Source organism: Camellia sinensis, chromosome 1 (genome assembly GCF_055761805.1).
Source record: "Camellia sinensis isolate YWXY chromosome 1, ASM5576180v1, whole genome shotgun sequence".
NCBI classification, from domain to species: Eukaryota; Viridiplantae; Streptophyta; class Magnoliopsida; order Ericales; family Theaceae; genus Camellia; species Camellia sinensis.
The window spans coordinates 7,657,549-7,667,406 of NC_138961.1; the positions used below are offsets into that span (position 1 = coordinate 7,657,549).

General features: G+C 34.3%; 1 long non-coding RNA gene, 1 other non-coding gene and 1 pseudogene across 3 annotated transcripts; 1 reads left to right on the plus strand and 2 right to left on the minus strand.

Moving 5' to 3' along the window:
- Positions 1-554: 554 nt before the first annotated feature.
- Positions 555-1,085, minus strand: LOC114304580 (uncharacterized). Its single transcript, XR_014327528.1, has 3 exons — positions 968-1,085; positions 773-868; positions 555-698 (listed from the first exon to the last, which is right to left on the minus strand). It is a non-coding gene; the product is annotated as an uncharacterized LOC114304580 (transcript).
- Positions 1,086-3,083: 1,998 nt separating this feature from the next.
- On the minus strand, positions 3,084-5,012 carry LOC145789515 (uncharacterized). Its single transcript, XR_014327530.1, has 4 exons — positions 4,879-5,012; positions 3,681-3,755; positions 3,548-3,599; positions 3,084-3,454 (listed from the first exon to the last, which is right to left on the minus strand). It is a non-coding gene; the product is annotated as an uncharacterized LOC145789515 (long non-coding RNA).
- Positions 5,013-6,931: 1,919 nt separating this feature from the next.
- Positions 6,932-9,452, plus strand: LOC114304579 (pectin acetylesterase 8-like; annotated as a pseudogene). Its single transcript, XR_014327531.1, has 9 exons — positions 6,932-7,052; positions 7,137-7,219; positions 8,020-8,149; positions 8,252-8,335; positions 8,439-8,515; positions 8,612-8,736; positions 8,846-8,906; positions 9,017-9,070; positions 9,158-9,452. The product of XR_014327531.1 is annotated as a pectin acetylesterase 8-like (transcript).
- Positions 9,453-9,858: the final 406 nt, after the last annotated feature.

A 9,858-nucleotide genomic window follows, 5' to 3' on the forward strand; every position in this document is an offset into this window, starting at 1 on the left:
ACTTGGTCGCTCGAGCGACCAGACACAGAAAATCTCGCTCGAGCCAAGGAACTCTCGCTCGAGCCAAAAACTCAGAAGTGCGCTCGAGCGAAAGAATGCTCGCTCGAGCCAATAACTCAAACCCTCAGGTCTGTAACCAGAAGCACGCTCGAGCGACAGACCTCTCGCTCAAGCGAAGAACAAACCAGACCGCTCGAGCCAAGAAAAACTCGCTCGAGCCAGGAAATGCAACTCTCAGGTCCAGAACCAGACGCAATCGCTCGCTCGAGCGAAGCCACTCTGGCTCGATCCACCAGACACAACTCAACTCTCGCTCGAGCGAAGATCCAAAAATCTGGGCAGCAACACTAGGCTCCCAAACACAACCAACCTACCCAACACATCGTATAACTCAAAATACAAAGTAAAGAGGATGCCAACAAGATAATAAACAACTACCAACATCCACGGACACATGTCCGGATCACTATTCAACAAGGGTAAACCCGGGATCGCTATAGTACATGCAAAAAATAAATAAATACATATTATGGATCAAATGTTATTGTGCATGGTAAATTTGGAAATTGGGTAATAGTAGTATTTTATCATGTTACCTCCTCACAAGCATGAAGGGGGCCAGTGTATCTGTAAATTCCAAAATAATCTTCTACTATATCTTTCATTGTGTCATCAGAAGGTTGACACAAAATCTTTTGCTGCATATTCAATTTTAACATATAAATAACTTGTGCCTAAATAAAAAAAGTCTTTAGGTATGGCTAATACTTACCGATACATGGGTCGGAAAGTACCAAACCTTGTGATCCTTATTTGGAAACTTTTTCCTTTGTTTATTTGTCAATTTCACAACAATGAGATTTATAATCTGCAGTGCAAAATATATGAAATTTATGAATAGGCAAAGTAAAGTAACTTGGATGATGGAATGGTAGCAAATAAAATAGGAGAAGGAGAAAAGTCTTACACACGAGGATATCCACTGATATGGTTTCAAGGACCACAATTCCTTCCGCGTGGCAGATTGTGCTTCCACGTAGTGCAGTTTCATCCGTACAAGATATTCCCTAGCACATGGATAACTACGTGAGTTAGAAGGTATAGTACTTCATACATAACAAGTTAAAGGTAGTCAAATTGTACCCTTCTGAAAGAGATTCATCAAATGCATATCGTAGAACGAGACTGTCATAGTCATTTAATGGGTCTGGCAAAGGCACGGATGACTTGTAAAGGTATTGAGAAGAATAGTGCATAAAACAAATCAAGCTTGGTTAGTGTATGTTCATGAAGATGGTTAGTGTATGTTAGCGCAAAATAACCACATATACAAAAGATACTATAATAGTTAGTTCCAAACCTTTGGGATTTCAGGAACAACATTACCCCCAAGTTGATCAAGTAAATTATCAAATAGCTGATACAAGTAAAAGAAAAGTAAGAAACAAACACTATTTGTTACACATATATCAAATATGTTTTGAGATACAATCATTTAGTTTACTTCATCGAGATTGTCATGAATATTATTGTCAACGTTGTTGTCAGTTGACGATGGCTTCAACTGTGGTCATTTCTTCTTTACATCAAATTTCACAAAAGGTGTACGAAACCATTGACTGGCTTTGCAATTCTGGGTCCCTCGAGTCTGAGGACCACGAACAACACTACATGATGATGACATTGTTACAGCATTCATTTCGACTGCCTTTGTATCGCTCTTTTTTGCGCGCAATCTCCCCTTTTGTGGAATAGAAAGTTGTTCATTACTTAATGCTTTCCCACCAACCAATTTGGCTCGTTTCTTTGCAACTGCCTTTGCATTTGGTGGTGTGAGGATTGGTTTTGTTTTTCTCAAATGCAAAGTTTCCATTGGTTTTTTGTCATTCATATTCCTTATCTCATCCTCATTTACAAACTTCGGGGAATTGGCTGCAACCTTTTCGATACCACTATCATCGAGACCAACCATTTCAATGTCAATTCGATGCTCCTCATGTAGTTTGCTTGGTGGTGTTTTAACATTTCCACCATCAACTGGAATGCGTCGTTCTAACAACTCAAGAATTTGACCAACTTGGTTCTCCATTTTGACCAGTCGCTGCTCTGCAAGTAGTTTGGTTGGTGGTGTTTTAACTTGTTCTCCATCAACTGGCATGTGTTTTTCTAACAACTCAAGAATTTTTTCAACTTGATTCTCCACTTTGGTTAGATGTTTCTCATCCTCATCTTGCCTTGTGTCCTTGTGGCCTTGGACCAAAAGGGCATGAATTTCAATGACTTGTTTCTCAACTTTAGCCAATCGGGAGTCATCATTCTTGTTAATTCTTCCCTGGCTAAGAGTTACTGCATTGGACTTTTCACCAATGTTAGGCAAAGCCACCTATTCACAGATATACAATAACTTGTTAATGTCACAAGTGTAATGTAAATTGAGCTATAATTATAAAAAGTCATGTGTTGTAAATATTTACCTCAACATTTAAATATCCTCCCAAAGCTTTAATTTGATTCAAACCCTGCTTAATTTCTGAATTGCCCCAATAGGATAAGCGAGGAATGGAGTTGGAAGTAGCCACCAACTCCCTTTTGCGAGCAAATTGTTCCAAGTAAAATAACTACATGGGAAAAAATAAAAAATAAAAAAAGAAGTCATTTTAATGTGTGTTAGACAATATACAATAAAAAATAATAGATGAAATAATTACACATCAAGGGGAAGTACCATTAGAAGAAGCAAACAGCCGCACATAGCAGACCACTCTTTGACCTTGGCAATAGCAATGCGGTCGACAAGAAAATCAAGGGTGTGCTTTGCCCAATTGAATTGACTGATGGACTCAACATTTTTAACCATTTTAATGAATGATTGATGTACGCCTGCCTTTGTGGTGGGGCACAAGAGGGCTCCAATGATGTATAAGACAAATTTCCTTTTAAATTAAGTTCCAACATCTTTTGTTTCAAGCAGATAAGATTTCAAAGATGTGAACGGAACAAATTTATTCTTCATTGCAAGTTCATCACATAGGTTTGTAATTTCATCTACGAACTCTGTTAACTTCATAGGTAGACCATTGGAAGGTAATCCCATCAACTCATGAACATCTTCTACGGTGAGAAGCATTCGAAGACCGTGGACATTCAATGAATGAGTTGAAGGATCAAAGTTCTGAACTAACCAATGACACAAGTCATGATCTATGTGCGTGCACCTAAGGCTTAGGATGCCATGAAACCCCATATCACTCACTGCTTATTGTTGTGCTTTGTCCAACCTTCTAATAATCTTACAAATTGATGTAAGCTCAATTCGGGTTTGAATTTTTACTTTTGGAGGCTTTTGTTGGACCACAGTTTTTAATTGGGCATATTGTTCAGATTGCAGCTTTCCCATTTGTATATACTTATTTTTTTCTTCTTCAGGAAGTTGATTCCATTTGTCCCCAATATCCTACATTACATGCATAAAATCATATGCACAATTACATACAAGCTTACAAGTACAAAAGGAATACTACAAACAACAAGAATACGTTGCACTTACCTTCACGTCTACTTTCATTTGGGTTTTTTTTAACTCCATTGATTGTTCTTGGCTATAAACATATGAAAATGAATATAAGAATTCGTATAATGGAAAATATATAACTACATACAAATAGATATTAACGAAATACCAAAAGAAAATGAATGGAGTGATCGGGCGCTTTGGAGGATCAGTCGGCTTATCCATTAGGCTTCAATCAGAATTCCTTGTAAAGAAAGACAAGAAAAATAAACTCATAATATCTTTGATTAGGAAAAAAAACAAACAAACAAAAATCTTAAAGGTTATAGTACATTCATCAAATGCACGACATGCACACATGAATGGATTTGTTTTATAATAATGTAGTTAACAAAGACTATGTTTCCAATGTAAAAAGGAAAGACACTAAAAAAAATTCTAATCATAAACAAAAAATGATACCCCAGTAGCTTAGGTCACATTAGCATAAAAAATAGATTAAAGAAGTTAATTTTTTTGGACAAAATTTGTAATTTGGTAAGGAAATTTTTTTGTCGCAAAAAGGAGCCAAATATTTTGGCACCATACGAATTGATAATAAAAATGATATTGTTTTTTATTTTATTTTTGGGACTATTGTAGAAAAAAATAAAAAACGATGTCATGGTTATGTATAGCTCCTTTGCTCCTTCAAGTCTCACTTTAGGTGTACAGTCAGAAGGTTGAATATCTTTATTAACTGGTTTTACTTGCTTTGGTTTTAGCTATGTTGTGGTTCACTTTCCCATATTTTATCTTGCTAATTTTTTTTTTTATTCTCTGCATGGGTTTGGGGATGTCTTGAACCACATAAAGCACTTGAAAATTATAAATGTTTAGGAAAGCAATTTGTTTTTTAGAATACAAAATACAAGAAATTAGAAAATGGGAGAATGATTTGATACAGTTGTATTCAGTAATATACATACACTAACTAAAGATTTGATGCACTAAGGACCCTTGCATACTGCTATACCCACTGCCACTCACAATTGAATCTTGGGTTGTGAATAGAGCTTCTCTTGTATTAATGCTATGCTTATTACTTGATTTTATTATTTATATTTATTCTGTCATTGATACTTTAGATTCATAATAAATAATACTAATATATGAGCACTACTACAAAATTGGTTAAATGTCACAATTTTTAACTTTGACCTTATACTTTTAGTCTTAGTTTTTTTTTAATACAAAAACTGTGATGAATGAGGGTGTGACTGTACAAGTTATATCATAAATATTTTGCTTTTTAATTTGGCCATCACGCATACCATATAATTTAAATATATTGAAGCATGGAGGAACTTGTAGGAAAAAATATGTACCTGTCGAAGAAGTAGTTCAGCAACAACACAACCAGCAAACCAGAAGTCAATAGCTGTAGTGTACTCCGTCGATCGAAATATAAGCACAGATGTAAGAGGTATTGGCCTCTCCTTTTACCTGCCAAAAATAAGGAATGAAGCATTTCAACCAAAACACAAAACTAAGGGAGAGGGGAAAAAATTAAAAGACATAAACCAACATATCAAAACTTTAAAAATTCCAAAATGAAGTTGTTATTTGTAAAAGAGTTAATGAGGTGGTGGGAAAATAGCATATATGAAAAGGCATCATTAGTGATGAAAAAATGTAAAATAATTACAATTACACATGAGGGTTTATAGAACTGTAATAAGTATATAGCATATTAATTAGGATACATGTTAGAGCGTAAATCCTTTGGAAATTAGGCCAAATGTTATAATTTGCATATGGTACACATCTCAAAAGGGGTGTAGTAGCATGACCATACATACCACACATAAACCCATATAAACTCTAGTTTGGAATGAATCAATAAATCAAAGACCCCAAAAACAGAAGAACAATAATTTTTTAAAGGCATTTTTCTGTTTCATGTATCTTCATGCTCTTGTAGAAAAAGCAATAAACAACAAAGAAGGGGGGGGGGGGAGAAAAGAAAAAGAAAAATAAGAAGTAAATTAATAATTTAGTGTCTTTGAAGTTTGAGGGTTTTGAATGAAATAGGTTTTTCTCGAATCAAGTAATTTTGATATTTTTTTAATTATTTAATGGAAAATCAAGATGTGTGTATTTGCTAGTTCGATATGCGGTCAGATGTGTTATTTGACATGAATGTTGGAGGTAATCCTATCATCACTCTATTTCAATCCAGATGATTTTTTATTTTTTTTTATATTTTCTTTATTAATTTGCTTGTGTTTATCATTATTACTTACCTTCTATTGAAAAAAAAAAAAAGGAAAGAAAAAGAAAAAGAAGCCAAGGATGGTTGCTAATCCTGCTAGGAAGAGTGGGAGTAACTAAGTTGGAAGTGGGAGGGGTTTATCGAAGGTCATTATCTTTTGTTGTGCTTTTTGTTGCTCTTTCGTTCCTTATGGTCACCTTAGAGGATTAAGCTATCTCTCTCTCTCTCTCTCTCTCTCTCTCTCTCTCTCTACTTGGGTGATAAAAAAAATAAATTAGACCATGTAATGCCAAAGGGATGGCAATGAGGGGAAGTAATGAAGGCGGCGGTGGTGGAGGTGGCAATGATGGGTTGACTAGGGATTTCTTACGTCTTAGAACAATCTCTCATAGGGGGTTTCCAAACATGGCTGGGCTTGATCATATGATAGTAGTTATGACTAATATGGTATTGGTTATGATATAAAATCATATAAGTTCATAACTAAATGTATGGTACATCTAAATGTACCATAGCATCACCCGTGAGGTGATGAGAAACCTCCATTTAATGATTGTTATCGATAAAAAAATTGCAACGTCTAGTGAAATTGAAAGTTTAACCCCTGAAAAAACAGTAATCACTATTATCCACCTGTAATTCATTAATTGCAGAGTCTAGAAAGAGGAGCGCGTAAACCGATAAGATTCTCTGTGCTGCAAATTCTCTTTCTCGCATCGCAGTAAAATTTTTTTGGGTTTCACTTTTTGGTGCCTCTGTTTTTTTACTGGGTTTGGAGCCAATTCTTGTCGGTTGGCTCTTCTTTTCTCTTTTGGTTAATAAAAAGAATAAAACCAAATCAAACACACCACACAATTCATATATATATATATATACTGACACTAGTGTATCAATTCAATTCAAGCCCACTTCTTATTTCTGTAGAAGACTATTGTTTTATCAATACTGGGTTTGGGTTTTCAAAGCTTGTTTATATCGAAATACTCATCTGGGTTTTATTCTCTATCAATAAAACAATTTATTCTCTATCAAATTTCCCAATATATTCCTTGTAATTTAATTAAATTAATTATTATTATTATTATTATTTTTTTTTTGGGTTTCTCTGTTATTTACATATAATTCTTAGAATTTCAATGGTATGGTATGTTTAACAGAGGTGCATAATGGCCAATGGGAGATTAGGACAATGGTTGCAGATGCTAGTTTGTGTACTGATATTTCTCAAAACAGAAGGCTTCTATGTTGGCATAACTTATGTTCAGAATGCGGTTGCAAAAGGAGCAGGTTAAAATCTTCTTCATAATAAGCCAATTTAAATTTTTTTTACAATCTTGACTATAATGTGTTTGGGATTCTGATATTGTGCAGTTTGTTTGGATGGGTCTCCCCCGGCTTACCATCTTGATAAGGGGTTTGGAGCAGGAATTAACTATTGGTTGGTTCATTTTGAGGTTGGTCCTTCATTTACCATTTTGTTTTACAATACAAAAATGATTTGTTTGTTGTTAAGAAGATGATTGAAAAGAAAAATAAGAATTGTGAAATCATATAAGATACCCAAATTTCTGCAGTTTTATTGGAAATTGAATTGAGAACTGATTTTGATTTTTTTGAAATGCTAATTGGATAATTGCAATGATGTAATTGAGTGCTTTGATGTTTAGTAGTATGAAAATCTTACTTGAGTGACGTTTCTTACTTGGAAACATAATTTTGTCCTCCCAAGTAAGAAACTAACTCACATCGAGAAGAAAATCTCTCTCAACAGAGATACAAGATGTGAAACATGCAAATGTTAAATAAACAAAAGAAAAATAACTCAAACTTATTCTAATACTGTGTTTATATTATATTATTTATACTTCATGAAAACAATTTGTTGACATCAAACTTCAATAATAATTCATATTTAAACACATATTACAATTGAACAGAAGAAAGTAATTTTTGAGGATATTTAATATATAAAATATATACATGCTCATAATCTTAGAAACTTCTATATGCTCTCGCTCCCTGCCCCCACCCCACCTGATTGCTAAGATAACTACCCTTGGCAGTTCATTGTGAGTGACTAAGTTAGGCATTTGACGCTTTTCTATAAAACCCATTTGATGTATTAGTCTTTTGGTTTTACTTATTGCTTTGAGAGTTTCATTGCAAGATCTTTAATGGATTCTATAGAGAACATCCTACCCGAAAAAAAAAAATAAATAAATAAAAATGAACATTGTCTACTGTGTATTTTCAGGGAGGAGGATGGTGTAACAATATTACAACTTGCCTTGCCCGTAAGAACACTTGTCTAGGTTCATCTAAGCAAATGGAAAATCAGCTTGTTTTCTCTGGGCTTCTGAGCAACCTGCAAAAGTTTAATCCAGGTATGCCCAATTGATCTGGATTTCATTTCTTTCCCTTTGAACTTTCACAGGTTTTCGAGCTTCTTTCCTAATTAAGAAAATTAACTCTATTTCAATACACAGACTTCTATAATTGGAATAGGATCAAGGTTATGTACTGCGATGGGTCATCATTTACAGGCGCTGTTGAAGCAGTCAATCCCGTGAGTTATATTAGTAGCAATTACAACAAAATTAGGAGATTAGTACCTACATCGCTTGTAAATTTGTATTTTGTTGGATTTATGATTGCATTTTTACTTTCATCAAGCTACTAATCTTCACTTCAGGATTTTTGCCGCTGTTATTGAGGATCTATTAGCAAAAGGAATGAAGAATGCTGCAAATGTATGTGTGGTTCATATCTATGTTGCATACTCTCTTTCTCCCTCTTCATCATCATTATCATTGTTCTTAATTACTCCTAAAACTCAGTTCGAACAGGCTATCATCTCAGGCGGTTCTGCTGGTGGTTTAACATTCATATTGCATTGTGATAACTTCCGAGCTCTCCGATCCATCGGTACTAAAGTAAAATGCCTTTTGGACACTGCCTATTTTATCAATACGTAAGCTCTTCTATACGACTTACAATCACAATCGTATTTCTGAATTATGCAAGAATTGAAAATTTTTCATTTTATTCTGTAACTAAAAACACCATGGTACTGTAAACAGGAAGGATGTTTCCGGAACACAACACATTGAAGCCTTCTATAACGACGTAGTCACCACACATGTACCCTCTCTCAATCTCTCTCTCACATGATGTTTCCATTACAATTTTTGTGGTTTTCATTTTGCTGATGTGAGTTCAGATTCTAACTTTCATTTGACTCTGCTACTCAGGGATCAGCAAAAAATTTACTCATATAGTGCACTTCAAAAATGGGACATGGTTTGGTAAGAGTTGTTTGTTATCTCAATCGTATTGTTCCTTATTCCCTAATTTCTTGTCAATGGTACCAATACATCTCAACTATGTTGCAGTGTTTTTTCCCCCAAAATATGGCTCAGCAAATTCAAACACCACTTTTTCTAGTAAACGCAGCCTACGATTCATGGCAGGTTAGCTCATCCCTACAAATCAACAAAATACTCAAATTTACGCGATTGTTATATCATAGAAGTGTGAAACTAAGAATATTTGATTTTTTTTCCCAGCTTAATCTGTTTTTGGTTGTTCTGTTTGATGAATCTATTCCTATGTTATTTCTCATAAGAACAGAGAATTTGTTTGGGAAACAAAATTTGAAAATATGAGTTGGATGTTTCGGCACATGTCATGCATATCCGACATATACTGTTTGTTAATGTGAAATTTCTTATGTCCAGTTAGACTGATGGGTTCATTATCATTATTTTAACTATTTGTTTATGCTATGAAAGGTATAACAAAGGATGATTTGGGATGACATTGCTGATTGTAGATACAATCAAAGAGAGATAGAGAAAGAGCCAATAGTTGGATTACAAATTTTGAACTTTTTCAGAGGAAAAAGCTGATAAAATAAAAATTAATATCAGATATTCGTTCTTCAGTTCTGAAATCAAAGTGGCACAGCTATTGGATATAGATTTTAATTTTCATTGAGAAACAAACTTAACATCAGCTATTCAATAAGGGTTAGGGTTTTCAAATCAAAAGCCCTAATGTAAATGAAGTTTAGAGTTAGAAACAAACCTGAGCC